The 27,321-nt window shown below is 45.6% G+C and overlaps 1 protein-coding gene across 1 annotated transcript in view; it reads right to left on the bottom strand.

The window, feature by feature from the left end:
• Positions 1–1,794: 1,794 nt before the first annotated feature.
• Positions 1,795–27,321, bottom strand: part of C6H4orf50 (chromosome 6 C4orf50 homolog) — a 142,832-nt gene continuing 117,305 nt past the window's right edge. The window contains exon 16 of the mRNA XM_061419244.1: positions 1,795–10,511. The gene's annotated coding sequence lies outside the window, so the exon portion shown is untranslated. The remainder of the gene's footprint in view (positions 10,512–27,321) is intronic.

Here is a 27,321-nt window from a genome sequence, read left to right as displayed (position 1 = left end):
TCACACATCTTGGGTGCCCACTGAGTTACTGACTTTATTTTCCTCTTCATCTCCTATGTCTTCTAAAGGAGGGGAATCTGACTTTTATTGAAAACCCACCATGTGTCAGGGTCTATGCTCACACTGTTTATTTCCAGACATCGCATCCCGCTTTCCACAGCCCCCTGGGCAGATGTTAGCACCTCTGTTTCCAGGCTGGGGTGCTGAGGATGACGAACCTTAAACCCACGGCTCACGTGAACCTCCGGGACGTGACCATGCTGGGATTAAACCTCAGTTTGTCTGAGTGCTTTCCACAGCATCTCCTCATCTCAAGACCAGTAACGCCAGTGTAACAGAGGAAGGGAGGCAGAAACAAAGCCAGGGGATAAGTTAGGAAATGTGCCCACCAGCTTGTAGGGACACCAAGGGGAGGGATGTCTGCCAGAGGCCAACAGAGGAAAGTCCAGAAAACCTGAGCACTCTGCACCTGGTCCGGAGGGTGACTGTGACCTTCCCCATCCTGCACTCTGACTGCTCTCAGCCGTCCAGAGACTAAGAAGGAGTGCTCATGAGTGGATTAAACTGTGACATCTGGTGAAGGAAAGCCTCCAGCTCATCCCGTCTGGCTAGGAAGCCTTCCAGGTGACGGCAGAGAACAAACAGGACACAGGACAGGAGGCACTACTCAGCTCTGCGGCATATCCCCCATTAGGGACTTTTGGGGTAAATATACCAAAAAAAGGATTGAAGAAAACCCATAAGTTATAGAATGGAGAAAAATAGAATTGAAGTTCATTTTAGCTGCCTAATTACCCTCTTAGCAAATCTGTGAGGCAAGTAATGGATTATTGTGCTCATTTTGAAAATAAGAGAAAAGGTTTAGAGAAGTAAAGAAAGCTCCCTCAAGTTATATGGCCAGCAAGTGGAGATACAGTTCAAATCCAGACCTGTTTGATTCTAAGATGTCTGTTTTCTTCTCCAGCCTCCAAATCAGCTCATAGGGGATTGTGGGAGGCAGAATAATGCCTCCTTCCCAAAGACATCCACCTCCTGACCCACAGAACCTGTATGTATGTAACCTTACATGGCAAAAGTTACCTTGCAGATGCACTAAAGTTCAGGATCTTGGGGTAGAGAGATTATCCTGAATGATCCGAGTTGGCCGCATGCAATCACAAGGGTCCTTATAAGTGGAAGATGGAAGGAAGCTGGAGGGTCAGAGAAGGAGATGTGGCAACAGAAGCAGGTGCAAGAGCCAGAGTGAGATGTGAAGATGCAGGGCTGCTGCTGGCTTTGAGCCAGAGGAGGAGAACATAAGCCTAAGAAGCAGGCAGCTTCTAGAATCCAGAAAAGACAAGGAAGCCAATTTTCCCCTAGCCTCTCCAGAAGGAACACAGCTCTGCCAATACCTTGGTTTATAGCCCAGTGAGTTTCGTTTAGGCTTTCTCATATGCATAACTATAAGATAATAACCATGTATTGTTTTAAGTTCTTAGGTTCATGGCAATTTGTTACAGCAAAAGTAGTGAAGTAAGTAAACTATGAACTGTAGCCCACCGGGCTCCTCTGTCCATGGAATTCTCCAGGCAAGAATACTGGAGTGGGTAGCCATTTCCACCTCCAGGGGATCTTCCTGACCCATGGATTGAACCCGCGCCTCCTGACAGGTGGATTCTTTACCACTGAGCCACCTGGGAAGCCCCAAACAGTTTATTCCCCACCAAAAGTCAAGAGTCTTGGATTTGGTGCCTTTTTTTTTTGTTTTGTGTCAGGGTCTACAGCACTTTGTAATGAACCGGCAGTAAGTTAAACATTCAAAAAGGAAAAAAAGAAAACTTTAATTGTGAAAAAGGATACATTTTAATGTACAAAATTACACAAATTATACATTTGACTAACATAGAAAAATACATCTTGGTAACAAGAGAAAATGCCAGCCTACTATACACAAGATTGAGCAATCAATACAAATCTTGAAAACCCAACTGGTCAGAAATCGGATGGGCATCTCCAAGAATGGATCGCTGTGTCCATTGCGCTGCAGGTGGGAGTTTGGGGACAGCCACTGCTCCAGGACCCAAAGGAGGGTCCCACCACAGAACATCCAAAAGGAAGTGGGGGGTGTCTGCCTGTGTTGCCAGACCACCCCACTGTGAACCAGTGCTTCAAACCGAGGGGAGGGGCAGAGCACGGACTGCCAAAATTCTGACCCTGTGTGGATTAATAGAGATGTGTAACACATGGGGTCCTTTTAGATACATGCAATTACGAGGTGTAGAGTTCCTGTGCGTTGGGGACCCACTGGGAAAGTACAGAATTTCCAAAATGCTGTCTGTGCTTCACAGCTTTTATGTGATATCTGCCTAGGATTCAACCTGGGAGAGTGAGAAGACTGAGGAGGTTCTGCAAAAATGAACTGACAAGCCATGGCTCATCACCGTTGCCAGTGACACCCAGGTCATTTCCCTGCCTCCCCAGCAAAAATTGGTTATGCGACATTGAATGTTGGGAGATCATCTCAGTTACCCAACTGAGGTTGGTGGTTCATGTCCCACCACTGCACTGAAATGCATCTGAGTTAGGTTCAATATGTTGAGGGAAGGTTCTCAACATCCACAGAGCACTAATCTGTGCTGAATGCTTTAGGAAACCTGTGCTAACTCATTAAGGCCCACACCTTCCTTGATGTTTCTGTGGAGGACATTGAGACTGCAAGAGGTGAAGTATTCTGTTAAAGCTTGCACGACCAGTTGGTGGCAGAGTCGTAGACCTCTGTGTCTCTGGGCCATAATCCAACCTTTGTGAGAGGCAGAATGTGTCCTTGTCCTGATGCCAAGTCTAATAGTTAATAGTTATAACATCGCTGCATAGATATATATTGCTCCCATCACTTTCAATGTCATACTTGCAAACATTGTGTCATATTACTTTTGCTTTAAAAGGAAGCTATTGATAGAGTTGATACTGAGTTTTCAGCCCATTCATTTGTCTTTCTCTTCCCTTGTTCTACCATCATATAAAGGTATCATCAGTTTACCTTTGGGCATCGCCTGATGATGTTTTTCAAAGACAAAAAAATTGTTGTCAGAGCAAACCTTATTTTGATGGTATCAGTTCTCCCATTAGTCTTCCTACGACTCTGTGTAATACATTTATGCCAAAGTTGCAGACATCAGATTTGGATGGGAGCTGTGCTTGCTGAAACCAGAATAGGATTTAGGGAAAATCAAATGGGATAAAGCAAAGCCAGTCCTCCCATCCTAAGCCTACTGACATTTTAAAAGCAGTTTTAGGTTCAAGGCATACACTCTTTTTTCTAGAAATTCTCATAAAACAGGAAAGAGGACTAAATACAGCCACAAACTCCAGAGGTTTCTTCTTCTCTGCCTCCTTAAGGTACCAGTTCAGTTTAGTTCAGTCACTCTGTCTTGTCCAACTCTTTGTGACCCCATGGACTGCAGCACGCCAGGCCTCCCTGTCCATTACTAACCCCCAGAGTTTATTCAGACTCATGTCCATTGAGTCGGTGATGCCATCCAACCATCTCATTTTCTGTGGTCCCCTTCTCCTCCTGCCTTCAATCTTTCCCAGCATCAGGGTCTTTTCAAAAGAAAATGTACCAGAGAATTTCCAAAAAATGCATTTCAGAGCCAGGTAGGAACACAGGTGACCATTGGTGCAAATGCTGAAGAGAAATCTGCTTCTATTTGCTTACATGACTGGTCAATTTATATATCACACTGGACTTAGAATATCTATTTCTGGAAGATTTTAGGATGCAAGTAACTCTACCCAAGAAATCTGCTTTATGTGCCTGTTTGATCACTCAGTCATATAATCGGAACTTCTGTGTAACTGTGCCATGACCAGCTACCAAGAACTCAGCATCCAGGTCTGCTGCAGTGTAGCTACAGTTGGCTACAGTGTGCTATGCATTTCATTTCATAGGAGCATTAGCAGCCTAAAAGGGCCTCTAAAGGTGAAGTTACCAAGCCAGCTCGTGGAATATAAAATATTCCAAAGATGAGAACTTTCCTCCTGTCACCTCTGAGAATACATGTTTTTCCTAAGCAAAGAGCAAAATGGGTCTGACACAAAAGAAACCCACAATTGGCATCTGGGTATTTAATAAACACAGTGGATGGGAGAATGAAAAGAGACAGCAAGGCTATAGTTTGAGAGTTCTCCCCCTGGCTGCTCGTTAGAATCATTGGGGGGCTCTTTAAAGACCCTGCCTGGGGCCCGCTCAAGACGACCTGATTTAAGTGGTCTGGAGAGGAACTGGGTGTTGTATTTCTAATTGCTCTCCAGGTGAGTCCAACACGCAACCAAGACGAAGAATCATCACTACAGAGCACAATGGTAGCCTAGGAAGGGGGCGTGGCAGGACTCCCACTGCACCCACCCCCTGACTCCCAGCCCCTCCCACTTCAAGGCACTGTCTGAATACAGAAAAAGGGGCTGAACGTTTCAAATGTGTCAGAAAAGTCTAGCACCCTATTCTCCGACGTTGACTGAATTCTCAAGAAGTGTCTCATTCCAGACCTGAAATTTCACCCTGGAATTAAAAGAAAAGCTGTGAATCCCTCAAAAGAAGCTCCCACCTGCCTGAACGTTAAGAAGCCGCAAGTTTTTACAAAGTTTACTCAGTAAATCGCTGAGTAACAGAAACAGAAAGAAATCCATCTTTTAAAGGATTTGGGCTCCCTGTCCTCTGCAATGATGGATAAGTAAGTTCATACAGTAATCTCATCACAGAATGATTCATAAACTTTTGATCAGCTTTGCTGCTTCCTTTTCACATGGGAAACTAGGGTAGGGAGGCTTTGGAAGGGGCGGATTTAAGCTGCAATCATCTCAGCCTAGCTAAGAAGTAGGTGAGTTTTCATATCTTGGGATTCAGGACTTCCCAGGGAGAAACATGGGGGGAAATTCTTGGATCAAATAAACGTTGCCTGGTGGCTCAGATGGTAAAGAATACACCTGCAATGTGGAGACCTGGCTCTGATCCCTGGGTAGGCAAGACCCCCTGGAGGAGGGCATGGCAACCCACTCCAGTATTCTTGCCTGGAGAATCCCCATGGACAGAGGAGCTTGGTGAGCTACAGTCTATGGGGTCGCAAAGAGTCGGACATGACTGAGAGATTAAGCACGCACACAAGTGATGCCATGTGGATTGTAATCATTAGAAAACGAATTGCATCAGACTCAGATCTAGAATTACAGATCAGAAGAAGGAGCATCGTGGCACAGCCGGAGAGCCCTGCGTAAGATATCAGAACCAGATTTGGTTCCATCTGCCATCACGCAGCTGTGTGATTATGAGTGTGTCCCTTAACCTCTGTGGACTTCAGTTTCCTCACCTGTAAAATGGGGAGAGGCAGAGATGTTAATACTGAAGGCTCTAGCTCTAACAATGGATGCTTCCGGATCTGTTATCTTAGTTCCTGCACCACTGGCCTGCCTGGGAAGGGCAGAGGCATGATCACTCCCAGCACATCTTGGTCTGCAGAGCCATCAGACCACACGGTCTCTGTGTATCTCCACTGCTGCTACACCTCTGGCGGACCTATTTTAAGAACACTGCCTAGCAGTTCACGGGGAAACGTTGCCATGCCAACTCGCTGGCTGTTGCTAATCACAATCTATGAATGCGCAGAACAACCATCTGACAAGCAATTCTCTTCTTCCTTAGCCTGGAGACCTTCTCCAAACTGTCATGAGACAGATCACCTTGTGCCTAGCGGCACACAGCAGGTATTGATACGTAATGGATGTGCATTGGATCAGTGATGTGAATTAATGACATGAAAGCGTGTGCACCACACTGAAGTCTGAAAAGCGCTTTCCCATCCCATGTATCTATAAACACTCCTAGCAGGCGCTAAGGCAGGTATTTTATTGCTCCTTTGACAAGTAAGTAAATAGAGGAGAGGAAGTGATTTTTCCATGATCCCAAAACTAAAAGGTTGCAGAGCCCAGACTCCAGCCCAGTGACTCTGTTTTAAACCCTAATCTCTCTCCTGCAGCAGGTGGTCTCTTGTCTCTCCAGGACATGAAGGTCAAATCCAGTATACTCATGCAGAACTTAAGAGTTGACAAGTGCATTTTCCATCTGCCTTCCCATTTCATTCATCCAAAGCCTGAAGGTAGAGAGGCGGGGCTCTGTCGAGGCCGCACCTGGCCTCTTAGGTTTCCTGGGTGCAGCAGGATGGACTGCTCCACTCAGGAGGGCCTCACAGGCCCGCAAGTGGCTCAGAGGCCTCCCTCGGGGTCTCTGGGAAGGACTGAAGTAACAGACGTAGTATTGAGAGTAGAAGGACCAGTGATGGGTTATGTCAGGACCAGAATGCCATCTGGGGCAATGCACTTTCAGCAACAGAGATGAGCCTGGAGGGTGAAGCCTCATGTTAAAACCAGCTCAGAAGAGGCATGTCATGAGGGGTAATCAACCGACTAACCAACAGACTGATGCAAAACCTGCCTGTGAGAACTGGGTCTGTCCAAGTGTCTTCTCTAAGCCCAGACCTGGCTGGATGGAGGAAGGTACCGCAGGGAGTGTCACACCTCAACCCCAACAACACGTGGACCCAGGAGCCTCCAGTGGAAAGCTGAAAACTACATTTTTCCCTCTTTTAGTTTTGAAAATATTTGGAAAATATGCCATCTTTTGAACCTCAGAGGGAGACTTTTGCTTGGGAAGGGAAGGAAGACAACTGAACTCAACTGAGCATCAATGCTGTGCCAGGCACCTTAGCTTTCTCACCCACCTTGTGCTGGTAAGAACTAGGATATCACCCCATCTGACAGCCGGGGTTCTGCAGCTCAGAGAGACGGGTGACCTGCCTGAGGCCCCAGAAGGTAAAAGGTGGAGGGTGGCCTCTGAAATCAGGCTGACTCTGAAATCAGACTGCAGCCAGGCTGTCCCCGCAACATCAGGACATCATGTCTTTTGCTGGGTTGTGCCCTGCTGCCAAGGGGATTTGCAGCCCTGAACACAAGCCTCACTTGTTCCAGAGGAACTCGTGTGAAGCACCTGCTGCGTGCCAAGCCCTCTGCTGGGGGCTTCACCGTCCCCCTCTCGGTTAACTCTCAGAACAATCTAGTCCCCTTTCCCCATTTTGCAGATGAAGAGACAGACCTCTAAACTCTGAGCTGCCTGACTCACCCGGGCTGTGTAATAAGCTCCTCACATCCTGACCCCAGGTTCTAATCACCATGCATCCCCTTCTCTGTCTGTCTCAATGATTCTGTGAAGCTGTTGGAGAAGGTTCCTTCTCTCCCATTTCCCTTAAAAAAAGAACCTTGGTCTCAGAACAGTCAAGGTCACGGTGGAGGGGGTGAGGGGGGAGGCAAGTGGCAGAGTTGGAACCAGAGTGCAGTCCAAGCCTTCCTGGATGACCACAGTCACATCACCAGCCTGTCTGTGAGACCCTGGGCCCAGGTCACTGTGCCTCTCTGGTCTCTGTGTTTCTATCCATAACTGAAAGATGCTGGGCAGACCAGGCGTATGAGGCGGGGAGCAAGGAGAAGACCAGGAGGGAGTGGGGGCCTGAGGTCCCCCGGGCTATGTGCCTGTCTGGGGGGCAAGGAATGAATGATCGGGCCTCATTCAGCTCTGAGTATGGCCAGGAAGCTAGAGACCCTGACTTGCCAGATCTACTCTTTTCCCAAGAGAAGCCAGAAATCCAGGTTTTTATGAGAAATCTCTTGGCTTTTAAATGTCATCTGCTAATTCCCCTATTAACAGATATAACCTAGGTTTCCATACCTCAATGTTCATGGCAATATTCACAATAGCCAAGAGAGGGAAGCAACCCAAATGTTCATTGACAGGTGGATGGATCAGCAAAATGTGATCCAACCACACAATGGAATATTATTCAGTATTAAAAAGGAAGGAAATTCTGACACATGCTGCAACACGGATGAATCTTGAGGACCTTGTGCTAATTGAAATATGCCAGTCTCAAAAAGAAAAAAATCTCTGTGTGATTCCACTTGTATGAGGTCCCCAGAGTCATCAATGTCATAGTGACATGAGAGTAGAATGGAGGTTTCCAGGGTCTGGAGAAGGGGAAACGGGGGTCAGTGTGGACAGAGCTTCAATACGGGAAGATGGAAGATTCTGGAGATGAACGGGGGTGATGGCTGCACAAGCTGTGACTGCATTTAATGCCAATGAACTGGGTATTTAAAAATGGTGGCATCCGGTCCCATCACTTCATGGGAAATAGATGGGGAAACAGTGGAAACAGTGTCAGACTTTATTTTTTGGGGCTCTAAAATCACTGCAGACAGTTACTGCAGCCATGAAATTAAAAGACGCTTACTCCTTGGAAGAAAAGTTATGACCAACCTAGATAGCATATTCAAAAGCAGAGACATTACTTTGCCAACAAAGGTCCGTCTAGTCAAGGCTATGGTTTTTCCTGTGGTCATGTATGGATGTGAGAGGTGGAATGTGAAGAAAGCTGAGCGCTGAAGAATTGATGCTTTTGAACTGTGGTGTTGGAGAAGACTCTTAAGAGTCCCTTGGACTGCAAGGAGATCCAACCAGTCCATTCTGAAGGAGATCAGCCCTGGGTGTTCTTTGGAAGGAATGATGGTGAAGCTGAAACTCCAGTACTTTGGCCACCTCACGCGAAGAGTTGACTCATTGGAAAAGACCCTGATGCTGGGAGGGATTGGGGGCAGAAGGAAAAGGGGACGACAGAGGATGAGATGGCTGGATGGCATCACCAACTCGATGGATGTGAGTTTGAGTGAACTCCGGGAATTGGTGATGGACAGGGAGACCTGGCGTGCTGCGATTCATGGCGTCACAAAGAGTCGGACATGACTGAGCGATTGAACTGAACTAAACTGAACTGAAGGTGGTAAATTATATGGTATGCATGTTTTCACCACAATTAAAAAAACAAAGCAAAACAAAACAAAAGCTAACCAAGATATGCTTGTGAACCAAATCTGGCCTGAGGACTGTGGACTGGGAACTCTCTGAGGTTTGTCCCATGTATCGTGGGGCTTGTGTGAGCCCAGCCCTGGTCCTGCTGAAGTCCCAGACGTGAGGGCAGACCCCACCCACCAGCCGCCTTCTTGCCATCCACCTCTGCCTCACAGCAGAGGCAAGAGAGAACTCAGCTCACCAGCTTGTACACGCACAGCCCGCTTTTCAGGCTGCCTTTCTCAGGGTGTTAAGACTTCAGACATCCCCGTTAGCCCCTCGGCTGCCCGAGTGAGATGGCCTCATGGCCAGCTCTGCAGTTTACAGGCAAGTCTTTACAGAAGAAACAGACCCTCTAGGTCTGAGCCCAGCTGCTGGGCCACAGCGCTCTTTAACTGCTGGGTAAGATGAGCAGAAACAGAGCTCCAGTACTTTGGGCACTTTGGGGGTGCTTTGGTTATTTGAGAGAGGTGGAAAATTCATGCACACAGTGGCCCAAAGAGACTTATGTGTAGAAAAGAAGAAATCTCTACTTATTCTGGAAGCAGGTGGGGGCTGGGTTCAGAAACTCCCAGCTGGCCAGAGCCTGCCCCACAGTAAGACCCCAGATGATGTTTGCTGCAGCGGGATGAGCCTCATCTGATGAAGGACACGATACAGGGAGGGTTATAGACTCATCAGAGGTCTGAGCGGAGAGGGACGCCAGAGGGCTCATGTCCACACCCATTTCACAGATGAAGAACTGAGGCCCATCACTGGCCAGTTAGAGGCAGAGTTGGGTCTCTGCGTTCCTTAGTAGAGTCCTTTCTCCCTAGATTAGGGGTGCTTCACCCTTGGGGGGTCCCAGTCTCATTTGAGAATCTAGTAAAGTCCATGGTCCCTCTCCCTAGGAAAGTGCTCACACACGTACAGTGTTTTGCACAGGCTAGCCCTGCACAAGCTCTGGAATACCAAGGTGACTACTCAGATGTCTTTCACATTGTGACACTCCCAGGCCCCACATCACCAGTCTTGGGTGTCAGCTATATAGAACGGTAATGAGTACTTTATGGCAGAGAGCCCTCCGGAGCAGATGTCAGTATGTGAGTGAGAAAAGACAGAATTGCATTTTACCAACAACTATGATTCCTGATCACACGGGAAGCATTGTGGTGTTTGGGGCACTTTTGCAGCCATTAGTTCATTAGGTCATTGGAACAAAACTGTCAAGTAGGCATGAGGCCCCTCAAACAGATGCAGACGTGGAAATTCAAAGGTTAGTCATCTGTGCAGGGACACAGCTTAGGAATGGCCAAGCCATTCAGGACCTTGGGACTCCAGCCCCCGACACCTTCTGCCACCCTGTGCCAATACATACAGGCTTCTGACAGCTATCAGCCATCCCGCTGGTCCCCCAGTTGGTTTTACACAGAGTAGAGGCGTTCTCAAGAGTGACTTGAAATAGGAAGAGGGTTGTTTGGCTTGTAGCTCAGATCCCTCGAAGGGATCTCAAATCATGGGCCCACCTCTGCTACACTGGGCAGTTGGGAGCGATGTAAATATTTTCCAGTTTGATGCACTTGCCTCTGCGCTGCCTTCTTTCCTGCAACAACAAAAAACCAGGGAGATGAGCTCTTAAAGGGAACATACCAACCTGCATGGCATCTACATGAAGCCATCTGAACACACAACACTTTAAGATGCCGGGAAGCCCACAGTCATCTCTCCTTGTAACTGGGCTTAAATCATGATGGGCTTCCCAGGTACCACAGTGGTAAAGATTCCACTTGCCAATACAGTAGTCACAGGAGCCGTGGGTTTAATCTCTGGGTTGGGAAGATCCCCTTGAAGAGGAAATGGCAACCCACTCCAGTATTTTTCCCCGGAAAACCCCATGGACAGAGGAGCCTGGCGGACTGCAGTCCACGGGGTCACAAAAGAGTCGGACCTGACTTACCGATGGCGCACACATGTAAATCATGATATCTATATATAAATCATCAGCTGTTCTCTCTAGAAATGAATCTTAGCTTGAAATTAATAATGCTCTCTTCATCTGGGGTGTTTTTTTCTATTTTATTGAAGTATAGTTGATTTAGAATGTTGTGTTAATTTCTCCTGTACAGAATGATTTGATTATACATATATATATTCTATTTCATATTCTATTATGATTTATGACAGTATATTGAATACGATTCCCTGAGCAATATAGGAGGACCTTGTTGCTTACCAATTCTATCTGTAAGAGTTTGCATCTACCAACCCCAAACTCCCAGTCCCTCGCTCTCCCTCCCCCCCGGCAATCACAAGTTTTATCTCTGTGTCTGTGAGTCTATTTCTGTTTCATGGATAGGTTCATTTCTGCCATATTTCAGATTCCACATATAAGTGATATCATATGGTATTTGTCTTTCTCTGTCTGCCTGACTTCAATTAGTATGATAATGTCTAGTTGCATCCATGTTGCTGCAAATGGCTTATTTTGTTCTTTTTTATGGCTGTGTATAGGTACCACATTGCCTTCATTCATTCGTCTGTCAATGGATGTTTAGGTTATTTCGGTGCCTAGATATTGTGAATAGTGCTCTATGAACCTCAGGGTGCATGAATCTTTTTACATTGTAATTTTGTCTGGGTATATGCCCAGGAGTGGGATTGTTGGATCATGTGGTAATTCTATTTTTAGTTTTCGGAGCAACCTCCATACTGTCTTCCATAGTGGCTACATCAACTTAGATTCCCACCAGCAGTATAGGACGATTTCTTCTTCTCTGCACTCTCTTATCTGGGGGTTTTTGAACCTTGAAACAACACAGGAGTTTCGTGTGAAGAAGCATTCATGTACAAAGAGGGTGTGTCGCCTTCATGAGATGCTTAAAGGGGCCAGCGACCAAGAGAAGTTTAAAAATGACTGATCCAAAGGAAGAAAGAGACTGAGGTTCTCAGGGATGTCTTCTTTCACCCACTCAACAAAGTTAGCAGGCACCTCCTCTCTGTCAGGCTCGGTGCTAGGCATTGAGGTTACAGCGCTTGTCCTTGTGTGCTCAAGGAGACAGATGGTAACCTAGGAATCGCGAAAGAAATATTATGTCCCGGACACGAAGGAAGACAGAGTGAGACAACTGCAGGGGGCCAGAAAGGAATAACCTAAATGGGGGACAGCCGGAACATGAGCGGGGAGGAGCATTCCAGACAGAAGACTGACACGGCCTGTGCAAAAGTCCTGTGGAGAGAGGCAGGGCGCACAGACAGCCAACAGGGAGAGACCAGAGAAGTGAGGGGAAGCATTGTGGGAGATGAGGATGGGAACATCTGCCACATGGCAGATGCTGGCATGAGGGGAAACTGGGGAGCTCCAGTGCAATGCTGGGACGTGATAAGGGCTTAATGAGTGAAGGACAAAAGGAAGGAAGGAGATGAAGGAGGAGGGCTGCCTGGAGTCGGTGATATTTGAGTGGTGTCTTGGAGATAAATAAGAGTCCTCTGGCCAAGAAGTGTGAGTGAACATGGGCTCGGAGGACTCAGCAAGGCAGATTCAGTTTGCCAGGAGAGTCTTCTTGAGTGTTGCCAGACCAATAAGTGTGTATTTGGACAATTTACACAGCAGGACCCTAGAAACATTAAAACCCTATCGAAGAGCAGCAATCCCTTTGCAGTTCTACTGTTGCTCACATAACTTATTTCCCTGAGATGGCTTTTAATATTGACGGTCTCCAGAAATGGATAATAACGGCTCCCACTTCATTCCCAGCCACATGATAAGGATGTTGGTGAGGACACTGACCACAGCATTACCTTGTGTGTGTCTCCAGTCTTGGCATAAGGTCAGCTCTCACTTCCTCAGTTTATTTGTGTGGGTGGTTTTTAAGTCTGCTTTTCACAATGTATTTGCATGTATCCTGTAAGCTGCTTTCAATCCTTTTATTTGAAGGAAATAAGCAAGGTAAAAATAAATCCAATTACAGTCCCTAGAGCTTCTAGGACCACTGGTACCCAAACTTCACTATACATCAGAAGCATATGGAGAGCTGTATAAGATTCAGATTCCTAGGCTCACTTTTAGACTTACAGAATCAGTGCCAAGGAGATAGATCTCAGAAATTTGTGTTTTCACTGAGTCCCACACTCATATATTCAGCTGGGTGTTTTCTAGACATGAAGTGCACACATTAAGAGCCTGGCATCTGGGTACCACTGCACTTGATGATGTTCCAGTCTTAGGACAAAGCTGTCATGTAAAGTTAACGCTTCTAGAATCAGGTGCGTGAGACCAAATAGAAAAAATCCTCACCTCTTGCCTACATCGTGCACGAGGTTGGTACCCAGTTCCTTGCACTGATCTCGTATTCATCAAGGAGTTAATGTAACAGCTCTTCCAAGATTCATGAACTTGATGGGTCCCCTCCATAACCTATGTGGATCACTCATAGATGATAATTCCTGGTAAAGTTGCATCTTGAAAATTGTAACAATTACAAAGATACTCAAGTCCTGAGGGATGATCAGCATACAATAAATTGGAGAAATCACTAACGGAGGATGACATGCAATAGAGATTGTAAAAAGGATTTTAAAATGACGATGCTTACAATATTCACATACACATTCTATGAATGAAATGCAGAGTGACAGATCCAAGACCTCAGTCAATAGGCTAGGCAGACACCGATGAAGAGAGGTTTCATGAACTGGAAGATGAATCTGAGGAACTTACCCAGAATTCAGCACAGAGAGATAAAGAGGTAGAAGGACAAAGGGAGTTACTCTAGACTGAGTGGTTGGATGTGGCATTTTTTGGGAAGTAAGGCCCACATGGCACGGAAGGTCCGGCCATGAAAGAAATGAGAGTCAAGGGTTTCCAGGCAGAAGTGGAAAACACGTAAAATGTTCAAGGTAAGAAAAAGCTGGGCAGGAACAGGCTGATGTGTTTGAGGCAAATAAAGCAAGTTGCTGTGGTCTCATCAGGTGAGAAGCCACCACGAGGAAGAGGAAAATATGGTTTGTGTGGAGTGGACTTCAGCTCCAGAAGCGGTGGTTAGCAGGAGGCATGCTTCAGCCGAGGGGTAAAGAACTTTCTAACACTGAGAGCTAGCCACTCATCCATTCGTTCGTTTAGTCATTTTCTCATTATCACGTTCCCACTCTATGACAGGTGCTGTGTTCAAGGCTATGAGGAATGTTAAAGTAAATAAAACATGGGCATCTATGTCCCTAAAGAACACAGTTGAGTGAGTAAAATAGACAGGTAAACTCAAATTTCAGACAGAATGAAATGCTGACTTCACAAAATATCAGTGGTTGTTGAGAGTCAGAGGCATGAAGGTGATCCGACTGAAATATCAGGATACCTCTTGGAGGAAGAATGTGGTCACTGCGCTGTAGGTGTGTGGACATAAGAGGGGACTCCTGCATTTGCATAAGGAACAGTTACCCACTGGACCTGAAAGTCCTTTCCAATCCTAGAATTGATGATTCTATAAAACAACAGCAGGTATTTACATGCCAGGGGAGTTGGAGGGGACTAGACTGCCTCTTCACCTCCTAGTCCATTGAGGGAAGCAAATGTCTGAACAGATACTGACGGAGATCCCAGGCAGAGAGACGACCACATGATGGGGAGAGGGGAAGCCCTTGGGTATAAGAAAATGAGGGCAAAAATGGGGACACCAGTCAGTGCCCTACTTAGTTCCAGACCTTTGTGAAGACAGGAGCTCCTCAATAAGAGACTGCACTCTGACAGGAGGGGCCAACACAGATGTGACTATCCTTGACACCATTCACTTAACACCCAAGGTCATACAGCCTTTTTTCCGGGGGATGTACAGAGAAGATGAGAAGGTCATACTTAAGGACCTCTCTGTCACTGCTCTTTCTCTCACTCTGATCTGTAAATCCAAACAATGCTGAATTGACCTACTTCACAGGTTAAAGGCACCTGGAAAGTGAAGAACTGGTATTCTCTGCTGTTTCCTTCTTTTCTTCCTGCCCAGACCACCAGCATCTTTTACCTAGATCACTGAAACAACTTCCCAACCAAGCTGTTGGGCTGGCCTCCCCTTAGTCCACTCTCTACACAGCAGTCAGAATTACGAGAAAACCAATCACTTCACTTCCTTGCTTCTGCTCTCTGTCTTTCTCTGCTCTCAGGACAAAGCCAAGCTCCTTAGCAAGACTTCCAGGACTATGTAACCTCCAGCCCCACCACCTGTCTTATCTCATCTTTTGAAATGCAAACCCTTCCACGTCACAAAGCCGCCACACAAATTCCTTGCAACTGAGTGCACTTGCCTTGGTCACATAAGCAGTGTTAGGTGCCTAGCGGGTGGAATCAGTGAATAGGTACTTGATGGCAAGTGTTCCTGGCACTGATGGGCACATTCAGTGGGTTTTCCCCTCAACTCCATCCTCCTCTGGGTGTTTGTTGAATAGGAGCTTCCATTCCATTAACCCTTCATCAGGAGCAGTTGTTGGACCAGAAATCATTTCCCTTTTTTTATGTGTCTCTCATCTGAATGTGAAGTCCAGATTGGTCAATTAAGGAGATACTCAGCTCCCTGGACATGCAGGACAGTGGGTTGAGTGCTCTGGATTGGCACAAATGCAAAGTGTGTGCTCTCAGGAGCTTGCAGGAAAGGACAGAAGGATCTGCAGCCTCCACAAGGCGATCAGGACCAGGATGCAGGAGTCTTGGGAAATAGAAGTGAGGAGGGTTCTGTGGGGGCATCTTCCCTGGGGAGCCGGTGCTCCAGGTGGAAGGACCAGCAGAGGCAGAACTTGATAATCCAAAGTTACAAGAACAGTAACCCTGGACTATACCTACTATGTGTCACCTACTTCCCTGAGCGCTTGACAGATACCACCAGACTGAATCCTCAAAACTCTCCATGATCCGCATTTATCATTTCCCCCATTTACAGAGGAGGACTTTGAGAGGCTAAGAGATAAATTTTCCCAAGATCCTACAGCAGTAATTGGTGGGGTGGGAATTTTAAACGAGACCTACCAGACTTCAGGGGGCTTCCTGGGTGGTTCGGTGGTAAAGAATCTGCTTGCAATGCAGGAGACCTGGGTTCAGTCCCTGGGTTGGGAAGATCCCCTGGAGGAGGAAATGACAACCTACTCCAGTATTCTTGCCTGAGTAATCCCACGGACAGAGGAGCCTGGTTGGCTATAGTCCATGGGGTCGCAAAAGTCGGACACAACTGAGCGACTGAGCATGAGTACCTGACCCAGGGCCTACAGAAAAAGGCATGAGTGACGGCCCAAGCGGCCAGACACCGCTGGTGAATAGGGTGAGTGCTGACAAAGAATAGACTCAATGTGGATCGACTTAATGCAGTTCTCATTGAATGCGAACCAATTCTAACATATTTCCTCAGGGAATATTTAGCATTTTATTGCAGGTAAAGGGAATCAAATGCAAAATTCACAATTAAAAAAATAAATAAATAAACATCTTCAAAATTTAAGAACCTTCACAATCTGCTCCATCTGGCCACTAATTTTTATATTTTTAATGATGTCTGTTTGTGATCCACATTATGCTATAAACAGGTTTGGTGTGAATCATGGTGTTGTAATTAGAATACTAGTTATTCTCAAGAAATCATCTAAAATAAGTCCTTGTATAATTAGTTGAGGAAGCAGACCTCTAGAGAGAAAGTGGCCTTACAGGAATCACACGGTTTGATCGATAAGGCTGAGCTTGGACTAGCTTTCCAGTCCTGTAACTGGTACTCCAGGAGATGGTGAAGGACAGGGAACCTGGCGGCTGTAGTCCATGGGGCTGCAAAGAGTCAGACACGACTGAGCGACTGAACAACAATAACTGATACCAGCATTGATCCAGAACCTTCTGGGTACCAAGCACCAGGCAAGAACCTACTTTGGTGTCAGTGAAATAATGAAATAAAGTCCCTTCCCTCAAGCTGCTCATATTGTTTTTTTCTTTTTCGGTACCTTCCTACTGAATTTGAAAGTAGTACCCTGTCCTTATTTTTCTCATAGATTTTTCACCAGTGTTGCTGTTTCTTCTTCCTTCATGCCTTCTGAATTTGTGGCTTTTTCTGGCCCCTCTCAAAGCCCAAACCCCACATCCTTTAAGCATCTGAGACAGATTTTGCTCAGACTCTTCTTGGATACACCCTCTCATGGGGAGCTCACCACCATGCCAGAGACATTTGTTTCACTGGACAGCCGATTGTTGGGAAATTTCAGTGTGTATTTTTTCCAACACCACCAAATAATTCTCCACTTCTCAGGAAACACTGACTGGAGGTCCTGTGATTTAACTCAATTCTGACAAAATCTACCTGGAGGAAGCCTTAGCTCCCGTGTTAAAAGCTTAGTCCCACAAGACTGCCCCCACTTCAGATGCCAATCACAAATCTGTGTTGTTACCAATTAGGGATAAGTTGGAAGTTCCTATGATCCTCTCCTTAGGACGTTTTTAAAAGATAGTTTTAAAATTTTGTTTATTTTGTTCATATTTATTTATTTGGCTGCGCTGGGTCCTAGTTGTGACAAAGAATCTTCGGTCTTCGTTGCAGTGTATTGTGGCATATGGGACCTAGTTTCCTGACCATGAATCGAAACTGGGCCCTTGCATTAGGAGTGTGGAGTCTTAGCCACTGGACCACCAGGGAAGTCCCCACCCTGGCTTATGTTGTTTAATTTTCTAAAGGGGCTCACAGAACTCAGAAGAACATTTATTCATGTTTACCAGTATATTATAAAGCATATTGTAAAGGATACAGATGAAGAGGTTCATAGGGCGAGGTTCAGGATGGTCCCCAGTGTAGGAGCTTTTGTCCCTATGGAGTCTGGTGTGCTGCACCCTCCAGGCACACGGATGAGCTCTGGTCCATCCACCTGGAAGCTCTGTGAACCCCATCTTTTTTAAAAAGCCTTGTTATAAAGAAACAACAGTGTGACTCCAAATGGAGTCACTTGTGCTAAGCCCTGCGTCAGCAAACCAAGACCAATTTCTAGCCTGGCGGCAGTCTCAGCTTCTCCCAGCAATGTTGTCTTACCAAGTCAGTCTGGGATTTCCTGGTTAGCAGTAGTGAGGTAATTCTCCCAACAGACCCTTCATCACTTCCCCAAAAGATGAAGCAATCCACTTTCTTAACTCTCTGTTAATAAAAGGTCCAAAATCATTGCAGATGGCAACTGCAGCCATGAAATTAAAAAACGCTTGCTCCTTGGATGAAAAACTATGACCAACCTAGACAGCATGTTAAAAAGCATAGACATTACTTTGTCAACAAAGGTCTCTCAGTCAAAGCTATGGTTTTTCCAGTAGTCATGCATGGATGTGAGAATTGGACTACAAAGAAAGCTGAGCACTGAAGAACTGATGCTTTTGAACTGTGGTGTTGGAGAAGATTCTTGAGAGTCCCTTGGACTGCAAGGAGATCAAACCAGTCAATCCTAAAGGAAATCAGTCCTGACTATTCATTGGAAGGACTGATGCTGAAGCTGAAACTCCAATATTTTGGCCACCTGATGTGAAGAACTGATTCATTTGAAAAGACCCTGATGCTGGGAAAGATAGAGGGCAGGAGGAGAAGGGGACGACAGAGGATGAGATGGTTGGACGGCATCACCGACTCTATAGACATGAGTTTGAGCAAGCTCTGGGAGTTGGTGATGGACAGGGAAGCCTGGCATGCTGCAGTCCATCAGGTTGCAAAGAGTCAGACATGACTGAGTGACTGAACTGAACTGAATTAAAGGTTTCTGTTTTGTATAGCTCCTTGGTGTGCTCAGTCACATCTGACTCTTTGTGACCCTGAAGAACTGTAGCCCACCAGGCTCCTCTGTCCATGGGATTCTCCAGGCAAGAATACTGGAGTGGGTTGCCATGCCCTCCTCCAGGGGATCTTCTCGACCCAGGGATTGAACCCACGTCTCCTGCTTCGGCAGGTGGGTTGTTTACCACTTGAGCCACCTGGGAAGCTCTCTGGTGGGGGGGGGGATGAAAAATTCTAATGCTCTAATCACATGGCTGGTTCCCTAGCAACTGGCCCCCACCTTTAGGTTACCTGGGGCACCCCTCCCCAGTCATCTTATTAACATAACAAAGCCATCTGTATCTCAACAGTTGAGACATTCCTAGAGTTTGGGGAGCTAAGTGCCTGGAGCAATGGATGGAGGATCAAATATACTTTTCTTATTATAAGTTATACTATCACAGAAGTTCATCAATGAATGGAGTAAAAATGAGACTTGCTAGAATGTGTGTTAAGCCACTGAAGGGATATTTCACATGGTATTTAAAGCCCAGAACAGGGTCCACTCACTGAGGGTGTCTCTTCAGACACACTGAGTCTGGTTTGAAGGTCCCTTCCTGCTAAGTCTGTTTCCCGTGGCCCCTCCTGGCTCCTGGCTTCATTTGGATGAGGAGCCAAGGGCTTCCCAGGTAGTACAGTAGCAAAGAATCCACCTGCCAATGCAGGAGATTCGGGTTCGAGTCCTACGTCGGGAAGATGCCCTGGGGAAGGAAATGGCAACCCACTCCAGTTTTCTTTCCTGGGAAATTCCATGGGCAGAGGAGTCTGGCTGGAGCCATAAAGAGTCGTTCTTGACTGATAGTGGAAGAAGATAAAGAAAGGCACAGCTTTTCCTGCAGGAGAACTGCAGGGGTTAGCTGGTATATATGAAGGGCTCTCAGAAAAAAACAGCCCTGATTTTTAGCATTTGTCAATTTCTGTGATATAAATGTTCCCACCGTGGCTGATTTCCAGCCACCAATGGGATGTCACTGAGGAGCTGGTAGAGATGTTCACAAGCAGCTCTGACCAGCCAGGAGAAACCAGCTCCAACCCACCACTGTGTGTGTGTATTTGGGAAGAGTAGATGCATAAAAGAATGAAAGAATGAATGAATGGGAGACAGAGATACCAATTTTGCACAAGTGACAGGACAGAACTGGAATGAACAGGATATTTCTTATAACTGCGGTAAACAGACTTTACAAATAAAATAAGCCAGAATCAGTGTTAAAAGCACTTTAAGCAGCTTCTCCAAATTACTTTAAAAGAATCAGGCCTGTTTTTTCATAAAAGGCCGTGATGACAAAGTGTACCAGCCCTATAACTTACTACCTCTGTGACCTTGGGCACGATACTTAATCTCTCTCTCAGTTTCCCCATCTATAAATGACAGTGATAACACCCATCACAGGGCTAGTGTGATGGAGGGCCCTGGCAGAAGTGAAGTGAAGTGAAAATGTTAGTTGCTCAGTTATGTCTCTTTGAGACCCCATGGACTGTAGCCCACCAGGCTCCTCTGTCCATGGGATTTCCCAGGCCAGAACACTGGAGTGGGTTGCCATTTCCTCCTCTAGGGGATCTTCCTGACCCAGGGATCAAACCCGGGTCTCTTGCATTGCAGGAGGATTCTTTACCATTTGAGCTACCAGGGAAGTGTGATGAAGGACTCTGGCAGACTTGCAATGATGGTTCTTAAAATAAATTTTGAGTGAGTGTAGTGGGGTCAGCTTGCAAGTGTGTAGTGGAAAGAGCATACACTATGACACAGATAACCTCTGTTCTGTTTCCATGAGTTTCCTAACTGTATGGGATACAAAAAATATAGATAAAAGTAAAATGCTCTTTTCCCCCAAATGCCCTAATCAGTGTTTCAATATCAAGATTCATTGGACCATTTTCACTTTCGCTGTTCTTAACATTCTGGTCTAATTGATGGATTCTTTCATGAGTTGAGGCCCCTCTGAATCTCATTATACTGGGGCTTCTGGGCATATTGATCCTATCTAGAAATAAGGCAATAAATCGTCCACAGACCTAATGACCAAGCCCCCTGCCAGGGGAGAGAATTCAGAAGGCAGGTTTCCTCACTGCATTGTCTGTCTTTAATTGAACTTTTATCATGAGTTTGAAAATATGATTCAGCAGTAGGTATCAGTGGCTTAAAACTGTTTGTTCCCTTTGAGATAGTAATTCCATCTCTGAGAATCAATCTCCAAGAAATAGTCTTCAACGAAGACAAAAATTTATACACAATGATAAGCATCACATTATTTATTATGAAAAAAAAGGAAGTCACTCAAATGTTCAATAACAGGGGTCAACAAAGTTTTGTTTATGAAACCATGAGAACGGAAGTTTAGGAAAACTATGTTATCATGGCGGGGGGGAAACCTACAAGATGAGATTAGATTTTTAAAAAAGCAGCATATAGGGATTTCCTTGGTGGGCTAGTGGTTAAGACTTTGCCTTCTAATGCAAGGGGTGTGGGTTCAAACCCTGGTTGGGGAACTAAGATCCCACATGCCTTGAGGCCAGAAAATCAGAACAAATAAAACAATAGAAGTAATACTGAAACAAATTCAATACAGACTTAAAAATTTTTTTAATGCATGTGAATAATTTTTTAAAAAGCAGCATATAAAATATACTACAGTTATGAATACTGGAAACTTACCTATAAAGATAAAAAAGGACATGGGCCAAAATAGCAGCAGCTATTTTGTTTTTATGAGTTTTGATGTTTTCTTCTTAAATTTTTTTCTCTATTTTATACATGTTTTTGTAACAAACATACATTACTCAAAATTAATTTTCATAATCTGAATTTTTAATAGTATATGTGTGTATACTTTTTTATACTATAAAAAATAGTATACTTTTTAATAAGTATACTGTGGCCTTTCTAACCAAATATACAAATATATTAGGAAGCAGTGACAGATTTTATTTTCTTGGGCCTCAAAATCACTGCAGACAGTGATTGCACCCATGAAATTAAAAGATGCTTGCTTCTTGGAAGAAAAGCTATGCAAACCTAGACAGGATATTAAAAAGCAGAGACATCACTTTGCTGACAAAGATCCATATAGTCAAAGCTATGGTTTTTCCACTAGTCATGTATGGATGTAAGAGTTGGACCATAAAGAAGGCTGAGCACCAAAGAATTGATACTTTTGAAATGTGGTGCTGGAGAAGACTCTTGAGAGTCCCCTGGACAGCAAGGAGATCAAATCAGCCAATCCTAAAGGAAATCAACCCTGAATATTCATTGGAAGAACTGATGCTGAAGCTGAAGCTCCAATACTTTGGCTAACCTATGTGAAGAACTAACTCATTGGAAAAGACCCTAATGCTGGAAAAGATTGGAGGCAAAAGAGGGGAGCGGCAGAGGATGAGATAGTTAGATAGCATTATCAGTTCAATGAACATGAATTTGAGCAAACTCTAGGAGATAGTGGAGGACAGAGGAGCCTGGCGTGCTGCAGTCCATGGGGTCACAAAGAGTCAGACATAACTTAGTGACTGGATAACAACAAGATAGCCTTTCTAACAAGGCCAGCAGCTCTATAAGAAGGAACACATATAATGTATAATGATATTTTTCATTCTTCAATTACTGGAAATACTTAGTCTAATGTCCTATTCTATAGAGTTAATGTGATTTGTATTCACTCTCCCATAGATGCAACCTTGAGTTCGTTTTATGTGGCTGAGTCAGTAACTTAATGGGGCCTGGAATTGCTTATGCACAGAAATGCAAAGAAAAGCCATCTGCATCATCTGAAAAATCAGATATAAGTGCCATATCAGAGTCTATTTCTCCACCAGGATAAATTCTTCTGTATTTCTCAAGAGTTTTAGTTTAGTCTCATTTATCTGTTCAGGCACATTTTTGATCAATAAGTAGCTCAGGAAGGGGTTAGTGTAAATTCTATGCCTGTAAATACTATCTTCAATTCATAGAATGAGCACCGGAATGCCTCTAACTTGCTCTTAGTACAACTCCTCTCCAAGCCATCCTCTACTTAATAACCAAGGTGATCTTTCTAGAATGTAGCTCTGGTCCTGACAGTCCTCCACCTGGCTTAAGGACCTTCAGTGGCTCTCATGGGCACATCAGGTCCTCCTCCATCTTACCTGTGAGCACACCCTCTAAGGACCACTCACAGCCAGTTCTTACTATTCCCAGACACAACGTATTGTGTGTGTGTGTGTGTGTGTGTGTGTTAGTTGCTCAGTCGTGTCCAACACTTTGAGACCCATGGACTGCACATGCTAATAAGGAAAGTTGCTGGCCAGTCCACAACTTTTCCCAATCCTTTTTTCTTCTATCATCTCCCAACCTAGAGGTTGGAAAGGTGGTAATTGGCCCTCAGGTAGGAATGGCCATGGAACATATTTATGGGCAGACTTGGCCAATGAGATACAGAATAAAGTCCGATGGAGCCATCTGGGAAAGATTTACCTTCCCTTCCCTCTTGGGACACAGATGTGAAGCCTGAAGCTGGAGCAGCCCTGTTGTGACCATGAGGCACTTATCACCCGGAAGAAATACCAACAAGCTGCGGACAGTGGATTTGAAGGAGGGAAAGCAGCTGAGTGGTTGCTGGTATCACTGAGATGCCAGACCAGCCTCGAGACCACACTCCTCTGACTCCTTGAAGAGTGATTAAGGGGTTCTATTGCTTGCAGTAACAGGTCTTTTATGGGACTCAGTCTTCCCTTACATAGGAAATGCACACAAAATGGTAATTTTAGCTCCTGGAATGTTCTAGAAGATCAGTCCTTGTTATTCTCCTCTCCTTTCTTCCTCAGTATCTCCTCTGGGCTGTATTCACTCACCTGTTGGGAACACTGTACCCAAAGCTGTTGGGTACTTTTACTGCGAGATACCGGGTTGTGTATCTGTACACATGATTTGACTGCCTGTGACAAAAATCAAGTTTAAGTTGATTTGGAATTTACGGTGAGGATCTCTTCCATCCCCAGGGACGCAGCGGTTATACACAGCTGTAACCAATTATACAAGCACCACCGGGAAGAAACCTTTCTGTTTCTCCTTGGTTGTGACTTTTTTCTTTCTTACTCTGCACTGCCTTCCTTCACGGTCACAGGGAATCTGATACACTGACAGCTCCTGAAGTTACCGTGGAACTTGTTGTACCCAGAGAGAATGGGTCTCAGTTTCAAAATGAAAAATTGTGGAATTCTGATTGGCCTGCTTGGGTCAGGTGTCTGGCTGTAGGCCAATCAACAATGAGGGGATGGAGCAGAGCCACTTAGGTTTCACCCCATGCAGAGCAGGTGTGAAGCAGGCTGTGCCCAGCTGGACCCAAGCTTCTGGGTTGGTATCCCTCACACCACAGCTCCTGCCCACCTTCTCCAGTACAGAATTGGTCACCCCAGGACAGCGTGAGTTACTCAAGGGCAAAAACCAGTGTTCTGTTGTTCATAAAAACTGTCTTGGTTTGAGTGCCTCCCAAAGCAGCATCTGAGATTTCTCAGCAATGCACAGAAGTCCCTTTTCTGCTTAGAGGACAGGATCCCGTGCTTGAGGTGGGCACAAGGTGATCTGAGCACCTCGGAACAAGTCACTATTGTTGAGAGCAGAGACAGGCTCCAGAGTGTAGCATTGGGGCCCCGAAATGTCTGCTACACAGACAAGAAGGGTGAACCCCAGAGCTGCCTTTTCTTAGATGTTGGAAGGGTCGCTGGTTCAATGCAGAACTAGTCTGACCTAAATAAAGATTTGGCCAAACAAAAGTGGACCCAGACAACAAGGCCCTACTGTATAACACAGGGAACATATTCACTATCCTGTCATAAACCATCATAGAAAAGAATGTGAAAAAGAATATATGTATGTATAACTGAATCATTCTGCTGTATCGCAGACATTAGGACAACATTGTAAATCAACTATACTTCCCTGGTGTCTCAGATGGTAAAGAATCTGCCTGAAATGCAGGAGACCCAGCTTCGATCCCTGGATTGGGAAAATTCCCTGGAGAAGGGAATGGCAAGCCACTCTGATATACTTGCATGGAGAATTCCATGGACAGAGGGGCCTCGTGGGCTACAGTCCGTGGGGTTGCAAAGAGTAGGACACAACTGAGCAACTAACACTTTCACTTAATGTACTTCAGTAAAAAAAATTTTTTAAGTGTATCCAGGATTTCCAGACCACCTGTGTGGTACCTACCCTACCAGATGCTCCCAACATTTTTTGTTTTAATGAAATTCTCTAATACTAGCACTCTTGTCTTCTCACCTCCATGTTATAGAAGATGGACTGAGGCTCAGAGATGTTAAGTGTCTTGTCCAAAGCCACCCAACTGGAAAGTGGCAAAACAGGCATTTGAAACCAAAACTACCTTGCTTGGTGAAGCCTAGACTCCCACATGGCACTTTGCTGTCACAAGAGAGGTTTAGTCCAAAGGAAAAGTTGAGGCCTGAGAATCTCTGAGAAGATGACCTCATTCACACAGCTATGCTCAGCGAGTCTGGGTTGCAAAAGCTAGACAGAATCCCTTGGACGGAGGAGCCTGACAGTCTACAGTCCATGCAGTTGCAAAGAGTGGGACATGACTGAGAGACCTAAGATAAGAAAATAAAATTAAAATGTCCAGAAACATATAACTGAAAAATCTCAGCGATCAAAAAAAAAAAAAAAAGACAACTGTGGGCCAGGATGCAGAGAGGTTGGTGGATTTCGGTTCCTCTACTTCTACCTTGAGTCTTGAGGCACACTCACAGCCCCAGGGGAGGTTTCCTTATTGGGCTCTCTAGTGCTTCAGAGATCACCCCAGGTCTCAGTTTGTACAGGTCACCTGGAGGTGTCCAGTCTCTGACACCTGTAAATCATCGTGAGCCAAGCAGAGACCCAGGGCGAGGCGATGCAATCAGCTCAGAGTGCAATGAGATGCCATGGTCATTCATCAGAGAGCCAGGGACCAGACAGACACAAATGATGGCTAAGAAAAATGATTCCAGGGCCCGAGGGCGAGGCACAGAGTGAAAGGGGACACTCGACAAAGAAACCACACTGTCACTTCTGTCATCGGGAAGCTCCCAGAAGAAGCCCCCAGAGACAGGAGACCCCAAAATTCAACCACAAGACACAAAACTGGAGGAGAGGTTCCCCGGCACAACCCCTCCACCACGGCAGGTGTGTCAAGCATTGAGGATCACGGAGCAGAAAGCGTGCTCGGCCCTGGGTTACAATCCCTTCCAAGTCTTGTGTGAAAATTCACGTGATACCACGCCGCTGACCCTGACACACAGCACGTGTCCATCACTGGTGGTTTCTTTCTCTTCTCTCCTTCTCCAACCATCACCGGCAGCCCCAGTTTTGTCTGAATGTCAAGCTTTTGTCATCCGGACCTTTCAGCTCATCATGATGGTCGGCACCTTGGGGCTCCCTCACTGGGCTTTCTCATGTCCACTCGTGACCCTGCTATCAACTTTCCAAACAGCAGACACACTGAACCAACGCCAGGGCAGTTCACATCTCCTCTTTAAAACTCTCCAGCAGCACTGAGAAGAAAACAAAAACTGCCGCCCCAGCATTCAGCCCCCTGGATGGCCAGTCTCCCTGACTGCATCTCCCAAAACCCCCTCCCATGCTTGCTGCCCTCTAGGGACACTGACCTGGGACCACCCCTGGAGTCTCCAGGCCCTTTCCTGCCTCGGGACTTATATATGCTATTCCCCCTGCGATGATGCTCTTCCCCACAGCACCCTGAAGGCCTCTACTCACCCTTCAGGTCTTAGCTTAATTGTTCCTTCCTCTGAAAGTTTCCCCACCCAGAGTCCCCGGTCATAGACCCTCATGTCCCTCTTCATAGCAATGACAAGAGTTGAAATTGACTCATTTCTTGTGTAAGCATTTATGTACCATTTTAGTCTGCTGTTAGTTCTGTGAGGCTAGGATGGTGGGTTTGTCTCACTCCTGGCCAGAACTCCCATGCCAAGCCCAGCATCTGGCACATCAGAGGTATTTAATAGATATTTGATAGATAAAATATTTGATAAAGAAATGAATGTCACTTATCTTGGACAGATAACATGTCATCCTGGGTTAAAAAGACCAAAGGAAGTTTCTGGTCTTCACTCACATTTGGATTTTAATGGCTGTGTGTGTGCTAGGTTGCTACTGTCGTGTCCGACTCTTTGCGACCCCATGGACTGTAGCCCACCAGGTTCCTCTGTCCGTGGGTTTTTTCTAGGCAAGAATACAGGAGTGGGCTGCCATTCCCTTCTCCAGGGGATCCTCCCAACCCAGGGATCGAACCTGAGTCTCTTACATCTTCTGCATTGGCGGGCAGGTCCTTGACCCCTAGCACCACCTGGGTTAGTCATCTTTTTTTTTTTCAGAGAAAGAAATAAGGTGAAACAAAAAGAATTTTGGACCCTTTACTGACAAGGAACACCAATATTTCTCTCCCCTTTAAGAAATGATCTAATAGGGACTTCCCTGGAGGTAGGACTCCTACCTTCCAATGTAGGAGACGCGGGTTCAATCCCTGGTCATGACATTAGGATCCCACATGCCTCACAGCCAAAAATCCAAAACATAAAACAGAAGCAATATTGTAACAAATTCAATAAAGATTTTTAAAATGGTCCACATCA

The sequence above is a fragment of the Bos javanicus genome, chromosome 6, assembly GCF_032452875.1.
Source record: "Bos javanicus breed banteng chromosome 6, ARS-OSU_banteng_1.0, whole genome shotgun sequence".
Lineage (NCBI taxonomy): Eukaryota > Metazoa > Chordata > Mammalia > Artiodactyla > Bovidae > Bos > Bos javanicus.
The sequence above is the reverse complement of the archived record's forward strand: the minus strand, read 5'-3'. Positions and strand labels throughout refer to the sequence as shown.